Genomic DNA, 9090 nt, shown 5'->3' on the forward strand with positions numbered 1-9090 from the left:
TCAGAATTGAAACACTAGCCATCGGTCCATTTTTGTCGGGTGATACAAAAATCGCCTGAAAAGTCTAGAGGAAATTGAGGACCAAGAGATTCTTATAGCATTCTTCTCCTAAATTTATAAATGTGTTTCGGGTTATGTGTCTTATATTTCAAACACTAAGCGTCATTTTTTTTGAAACTTCGGACTTTGGTCCCTTTTGTTGGGTGGTACAAAAATTGCCCAAAAGTCCATATGAAATCGAGTACTAGGAGACCCTTATAGCATTCTTCTCCAAAATTTATAACAATGTTTCGGGTTCTGCGCCAGATCTCAAACACTAGCCATCGTCTTTTCTGAAAATACTGATTTATATGCGTGTTTCGGGTTCCGTGTCAGATTTCAAACACTAGCCATTGTTTGGTCCGAAAATACGAATTTCAGTCTATTTTAGTGGGGTGGTACGAAAATCGATCGAAAAGTCTTGGTGAAATTGAGGATCGGGAGACCCTTATAGCATTCTTCTAAAAAATTTATAACTGTTTTTTGGGCTCCGCGCTCGATTTTAAACAGTAACCATACTCTAGTCCGAAAATATGAATTTCAGTCCATTTTTGTTGGGTGGTACGAAAATCGCCCAAAAAGTCCAGATAAAATCGAGGACCAAGGACCCTTATAGCATTCTTCTCCAAAATTTATAACTGTGTTTTGGGTTCCACGTCAAAATTCAAACACTAGCCATCACTGATCCGAAAATACAGATTTTGGTCAATTTTTGTCGAGGGGTATGAAAATCGCCAGAAAAGTGCAGATAAAATCAAGGACCGAGAGAACCTTATAGCCTTCTTCTCCAAAATTTATAAAAGTGTTTGAAGTTCCGGGTCAAATTTCAAACACTAGCCATAGTCTTGTTCGAAAATACGGATTTCGGTCCAGTTTTTGTCGGATGGTACGAAAATCACCAAGGACCAGGAGACCTTGATAGCATTCTTCTCCAAAATTTATTACTTGTTTTTAGGTTCTGCTCCAGATTTCAAACACTTGCCATCGTCTGGTCCGAAAATATAGATTTCGGTCCTTTTTTGTCGAGGGGTAAAATAAACGCCTGAAAAGTCCAAATGAAAACGAGGACCAAGAGAGCTTTATAAGATTCTTCTCCTAAATTTATAATTTTGTTCCGAGTTTCGTGTCGTATTTCAAACACTAGCTATTGTTTTGTTCAAAAATACGAATTTCGATTTATTTTAGTTAGGTGGTACGAAAATCACCCGAAAATACTAGATGAAATCGAGGACCGGGAGACCCTTATAATATTCTTCTCCTAAATATATAACAATGTTTATGATTTCGAGTCAGATTTCAATCACTAGCCATCGTCTGGTCCAAAAATAAAGATTTTGGTCCATTTTTGTCGAGGGGTACGAAAATCGCCTAAAAAGTCCAGATGAAATCGACCAAGATGATGGCTAGTGTTTAAAATCTAACGTGAAACCCGAAACACAGTTTTAAGTTTAGAAGAAGAATGCTATAAGGGCCTGTCGTTCCTCGATATCTTCTGGAATTTTCGGATGAATTTCGTACCCCTCGACAAAAATGGACCAAAATTTGTATTTTCAGACCAGACAATGGCTAGTGTTTGAAATCTGATGCTGAACCCGAAACACTTTTATATATTTAGGCGAAGAATGGTAACAGGTTCTCTCGGTCCTCGATTTCATCTGGAGTTATCGGGCGATTTTGGTACCACCCGACTAAAATTGACCAAAATCCGTATTTTCGAACAAGATGATGGCTATTGTATGAAATCTGACGCGAAAACCGAAACACAGTTATAAATTTATAAGAAGAATGCTATAAGGGATTCTCAGTCCCCGATTTCAACTGGACTTCTCAAGCGAGTTTTGTACCATTGACAAAAATTGACCAAAGTCTGTATTTTTGGACTAGACGATGGCTAGTGTATGAAATCTGACGCAGAACCCGAATAACTGTTATATATTTAGGAAAAGAATGCTTTGAAGGTCTTTCGGTCCTCGATTTCATTTGGACTTTTCTGCAATTTTCGTAATACACGACAAAAATGGACCGAAATCCGTATTTTCGAACAAGATTATGGCTGGTATTTGAAATCAGATGCGAAACTCGAAACACATTTATAAATTTAGGAGAAGAATTCTATAAGAGTCTCTTGGTCCTCGGTTTCATCTGGATATTTCAAGAGATTTTCGTACCACCCGACTAAAATAGACCGATATCCGTGTTTTTGAACAAAATGATGGCTAGTGTTTGACATTTGATGCGGAACCCGTAACACAATTACAAGTTTAGAAGAAGAATGCTATAAGGGTCTCTCAGTCCTCGGTTTCATCAGGACTATTCTGGAGATTTTCGTACCACCCGACAAAAATGGATCGAAATCTGTATTTTCGAACAAGACGATGGATAGTGTTTAAAATCTGAGGCGGAAACCGAAACACAGTTATAAATTTAGGAGAAAAATGCTATAAGAGTCTCCTGGACCTCGATTTCATCTAGACATTTCGTGCGATTTTTAACCACCTCATTAAAATGGATCGAAATCCATATTCTAGAAATCCATGAAACACTGTTATAAATTTAGAAGAAGAATGTTATAAGGGACTCTCGGTAATTGATTTCATCTGATCTTTTCGGGAGAGTTTCGTACCCCTCGACAAAAATGCACTTAAATCTGTATTTTCAAACCAGAGGATGGCTAGTGTTTGACATATGACGTGAAACCTGAAACATTAGTATATATTTAGGAGAAGAATGTCAAAAGGGTCTCTCGGTCCTCGATTTCATCTGGAATTTTCTAGCGATTTTCGTACCATCCGATAAAAATGGACCGAAATCTATTTTACGAACAAGATGGATAGGGTTTGAAAACTGACACGGAACCCGAAACACATTTATAACTTTAAGAGAAGAATGCTACAAGAGTCTCCTGGTCCTCAATTTCATCTAGACATTTTGGGCAACTTTCGTACCACCCGACTAAAATGGACCGATATTTGTATTTTCCAACATGATGATGGCTATTGTTTGAAATCTGATGCGGAAAGCGAAACAATTATAAATTTAGAAGAAGAATGCTATATGGGTATGTCGGTCCGTATTTTTGAACAAGACGATGGATAGTGTATGAAAACTGACGGGGAACCTGAAACACCGTTATAAATTTAGAAGAAGAATGATATAAGGGACTCTCGGTCCTCGATTTCATCTGGACTTTTCGGGCGGGTATGGTGCCATTCGACAAAAATGGGCAAAATTTTGTCTTTTTGGAATAGACGATGGCAACTGGTTGTAATCTGACGAGGTACCCGAAACACATTTATAAAATTAGGACATTTCCTCTGGACATTTCCAGCGATTTTTGTACCACCCAACTAAAATCTTCCGATATCCGTGTTTTTGAACAAAATGATGTCTAGTGTTTGGAAACTGATGCGGAACCCGAAACATAGTTACAAATTTAGAAGAAGAATGCTATAAGAGTCTCCCGGTCCTCGATTTCATCTGGACTTTTTGGGCGATTTTCATATCACTAGACTAAAAAGGATTGAAATCTATATTTTCGGACAAATCAATGGCTAGTGTTTGAAATCTGACCCGGAATCCGAAAAACTTTTTTATATTTAGAAGAAAAATGCTATAAGGGACTCCTGGTCCTCCATTTCATCTTGTATTTTAGGGTGATTTTTGTACCATCAGACTAAAATGGACCGAAATTCGTATTTTTGAACAAAACAATGGCGAGTGTTTGAAATCCGACACGGAACTCGGAACACAATTATAAATTTAGGAGAAGAATGCTATAAGGGTCTATCGGTCCTCGATTTCATCTGGACTTTCAACGCGATTTTCTTACTCCTCGACAAAAAAGGACTTAAATCTATATTTTCGGACCAGACGTTGGCAAGTTTTTAAAATCTGGCACTGAACCTAAAAATCTGTAATAAATTTTGGAGAACAATGCTATCAGGGTCACCCGTTCCTCGATTCATCTGGAATTTTCGGGTTGTTTTCGTTCTACCCGACAAAAAATTGACCGAAATTCATATTTTTGAACAAGATAATTGCTAGTGTTTGAAATCTGACGCGAAACCCGAAACTCAGTTATAAATTTAAGAGATGAATGCTATAAGGGTCTCCCGGTCCTCGATTTCATCTAGGCATTTCAGGCGATTTTCATACCACCCGACAAAAATGGACCGAAATCCATATTTTCGAAGAAGACAATTGCTAGTGTTTGAAATCTGAGGTGCAACCCGAAACTCAATTATAAATTTAGGAGAAGAATGCTATAACGGTCTCTCGGTCCTCGATTTCATCTGGACTTTTCGGACGATTTTCGTACCCGTCGACAAAAATAGACCGAAATCTGTATTTTCGGAACAGACGATGGCTAGTGTTTGATATCTGACCCGAAATGAGAAACATTGTTATATATGTAGGAGAAGAATGCTATAAGGATCACCCGGTCCTCGATTTCATGTGGAATTTTTAGGCGATTTTCGTACACCCCGACAAAAATGGACCGAAATCCGTAATTTTCAACAAGACGATAAGAATGCTATAAGAGTCTTCTGATCCATGATTTCATTTGGACTTTTCGGGCGATTTTTGTACCACCTAACAAAAATGAACAAAAAACCGTATTTTGACCAGACGAGGGCTAGTGTTCGAAATTTGATGCAGAACCCGGAACACATTTAAAATTTTGGAGAAGAATGCTATAAGGGTCTCTCGGTCCTCGATTTCGTCTGGACTTTTCGGGCAATTTTCATATCACTAGACTAAAATGGATTGAAATCTATATTTTCGGACAAATCGATGGCTAGTGTTTGAAATCTAACCCGGAATCCGAAACACAATTATATATTTAGAAGAAGAATGCTATAAGGGACTCCCGGTCCTCGATTTCATCTTGTATTTTAGGGTGATTTTCGTACCACCCGACTAAAATGGACCAAAATTCGTATTTTTGAACAAAACAATGGCTAGTATTTGAAATCCGACACGGAACTCGGAACACAATTATAAATATAGGAGAAGAATCCTATAAGGGTCTCTCAGTCCACGATTTCATATGGACTTTGCAAGCGATTTTCTTACCCCTAGACAAAAAATGACTGAAATCTATATTTTCAGACCAGACGATGGCAATTTTTAAAATCTGGCGCTGAACCTAAAAACAAGTAATAAATTTTGGAGAAGAATGCTATCAGGGTCACCCGTTCCTCGATTCCTCTGGAATTTTAGGGTTGTTTTCATTGCACCCGACAAAAAATGGACCGAAAATCATATTTTTGAACAAAATAATTGCTAGTGTTTCAAATCTGACGCGAAACTTGAAAACTCAGTTATAAATTTAGGAGAAGAATGCTATAAAGGTCTCTCAGTCCTCGATTTCATCTAGACTTTTCAGGCGATTTTTGTACCACCCGACAAAAATGGACCAAAATCCGTATTTTCGAATAAGACAATAGCTAGTGTTTCAAATATGAGGCCCGAAACTCAATTATAAATTTAGGAGAAGAATGTTATAACGGTCTCTCGGTCCTCGATTTGATCTAGAATTTTCGGGCGAAATCGAGGCTAGTGTTTGATATCTGACCTGAAATGAAATACATTGTTATAAATTTTGGAGAAGAATGTTATAAGGGTCACTCGGTCCTCGATTCCATCTAGACTTTTCGGGAGATTTACGTACACCCCGACAAAAATGGATCAAAATCCGTAATTTCCAACAAGACAATGACTTATGTTTGAAATCTGACGCGGAACCCGATATACATTTATATATTTAGGAGCAGAATGCTATAAGAGTCTTCTGGTCCTTGATTTCATGTGGACTTTTCGGGCGATTTTCGAACCACCTAACAAAAATGAACAAAAATATGTATTTTCAGACCAGTCGAGGGCTAGAGTTTGAAATTTGACGCGGAACCCGAAACACATTTATAAATTTTGGAGAAGAATGCTATAAGGGTTTCCCGGTCTTCGATTTCATCTGGACTTTTTAGGCGATTTTCGTACCACCTGACAAATATGGACAGGAATTCGTATTTTCGAACCAAACGATAGCTAGTGTTTGAAATCTGACGGAGAACCCCAAACTTAGTTATAAATTTAGGAGAAGAATGCTACAAGAATCTTCTTCTCCTCGATTTCATCTGGACTTTTCGGGCAATTTTTGTTCCCCTCGACAAAAATGGACCAAATTTTGTATTTTCGAACCAAACGATAGCTAGTGTTTGAAATCTGCCGCGGAACCCGAAATAGAGTTATAAATTTTGGAGAAAAATGCTATAGGGGTCTCTCGGTCGTCGATTTGATCTGGAGTTTTCGAGCGATTTTCATACCACCCGACAAAAATGGATCGAAATCAGTATTTCCGGACCAGACGAGGGCTAGTGTTTAAAATTTGACGCGGAACCTGAAACATAGTTATATATTTTGGAGGAGAATGATATAAGGGTCTCCCGGTCCTCGATTTCATCTAGACTTTTTGAGTGATTTTCCTACCACCCGACCATAATGGACCGGAATCCGTATTTTCGGACAAGACAATGGCTAGTATTTGAAATCTGACACGAAACCCAAAACGCATTTATAAATAAATTTTGGAGAAGAATGATATAAGGGTCTCTCGTACACATGAAAAAAAATGACCAAAATTTGTATTTTCGAACAAGCAATGGATAGTGTTTGAAATCTGACGCGAAACCCGAGTCACTTTTATAAATTTAGTAGAAGAATGCTACAACAGTCTCCTGGTCCTCGATTTCATCTATACTTTTCAGGGTATTTCGTACAAGACGATGGCTAGTGTTCGAAATCTGGCACGGAACCCAAAACAAAGTTATAAATTTTGGGGAAGAATGCTATAATGGTCTCGTGGTCCTCGATTTCAATTGGACTTTTCGGAAGATTTTCGTACCCCTCGACAAAAATGGACCAACATCTTTATTTTCAGACCAGATCGTGGCTAGTGTTTGAAATCTGGCGCGTAACCTGAAACATAGTTATAAATTTTCGAGAAGAATGTTATAAGGGTCTCTCTTGTCCTCGATTTCATCGGGACTTTTCGAGCGATTTTTGTACCACCCGACTAAAATGGACCGAAATTCGTATTTTCAAATAAGACGTTGGCTAGTGTTTTAAATCTGACGCGGAACCCAAAAGAAAATTATAAATTTAGAAGAAGTATTATATAAGGAACTCTCGGTCCTCGAATTCATCTGGACTTTTCGGACGATTTTCGTACCCCTCCACAAAAAAGGCCAAAATCAGTATTTTCAGACCAGGCGATGGCTAGTGTTTGAGATCTGGCACAGAACCCAAATCGCAGTTATAAATTCTTTATAAGAATGCTATAAGGGTCTCCTGGTACTCGATTTCAGCTGGCCTTTTTGGGCTATTTTCATACCACACAACAAAAATGGACCAAAGTCCGTAGTTTCGGACCAAATGATGGTTAGTGTTTGAAATATAAGCTGCAGAACCTGAAACACAATTATAAATTTAGGAGAAGAATGCTATAAGGGTCTCCTGGTCCTCGATTTCATCTAGACTTTTCGGGCGATTTTTGTATCACCCAACAAAAATCTACTAAAATCCGTATTTTCATACAAAACGATGGCTAGTGTTTGAATTCTGATGCAGAACCTGAAACAAAATTATAAATTTTGGAGAAGAATTTCGGGAGATTTTTGTCGATCTCTTGGTCCCCGATTTCATCTGGTCTTTTTTGGGAGATTTCTTCAGGTCTTTTCCGGGAGATGTTTCAAATCTGGTGCGGAACCTGAAACACAATTATAAATTTTGGAGAAGAATGCTATAATGGTTTCCTGGTCCTCGATTTCATATGGGCTTTTCGGGCGATTTTCGTAACACCCGACTAAAATTGTAATAAGGGTCTCCTCGTCCTCGATTTCATCTAGACTGTTCGGGCAATTTTTGTACCACCACACAAAAATGGACCAAAATCCGTATTTTCTTACAAGACGATGGCTAGTGTTTGAAATCCGATGCGGAACCCGAAACACAGTTATAAAATTTGGTGAAGAATGCTATAATGGTCTCCCGGTTCTCAATTTCATCTGGACTTTTTGGGAGATTTTCGTACCACCTGAATAAAATGGACCGAAATCCGTATTTTTGAACAACACGATGCCTAGTGTTTCAAATCTAACGCGGAACCCGAAACACAGCTATAAATTTAAGACAAGAAATCTATAATGGTCTCCCAGTCCTCGATTTCATTTGGACTTTTCGGGCGACTTTCGTACCCATCGACAATAATAGACCAACATCTGTATTTTCGCACCAGACGATGGCTAGTGTTTGAAATTTGGCGCGGAACCTTAAACATAGTTATAGATTTAAGAGAATAATTCTATATGAGTCTTTCAGTCCTCGATTCATCTGGACTTATCATGCGATTTTCGTACCACCCGACAAAAATGGACTGAAAATGGGTGGTACGAAAATCCCCGATTTCATCTAGACTTTTCATTAAATTTTTGTACCACCCAACAAAAATGGGACGAAATTCATATTTTAGACCAAATGATGGCTAAGGTTCAAAATATTATCTGAAACACAATTATAAATTTATGAGAAGAATACTTTTTAATTATTACATTATTTGACAACTCTATTTTATTAAATGTTATTATTATATTTGTTTTATAATTTTACTACATAAAGAAGATAATAATAACATATAATAAAATAGAGTATTCAAATAAATATGTAATTATTTGTTTATTTAACAACTCAATTATGTTCTATGTTATTATAATCACCGTTTTATAGTTCTACGCCATAACTAAGATAATAATAACATATAATAAAGTAGAGTTGTTAAACAAATAAGTTATAACGAAGTAAATAATAACATATAACAAAATAGAGTTGTCAAATAAAGTAAAAATTCCATTTTTATTTGACAACTCAATTTTCTTATATATTTTTATTATTTTCGTTTTGTAATTGTACTAAATAACGAAAATAATAATAATATATAACAAAATCGAATTGTAAATTAAATACAAAACAAAGATAATAATAATAATAATAATA

Source organism: Cicer arietinum, chromosome 3, assembly GCF_000331145.2.
Source record: "Cicer arietinum cultivar CDC Frontier isolate Library 1 chromosome 3, Cicar.CDCFrontier_v2.0, whole genome shotgun sequence".
Classification (NCBI taxonomy): domain Eukaryota; kingdom Viridiplantae; phylum Streptophyta; class Magnoliopsida; order Fabales; family Fabaceae; genus Cicer; species Cicer arietinum.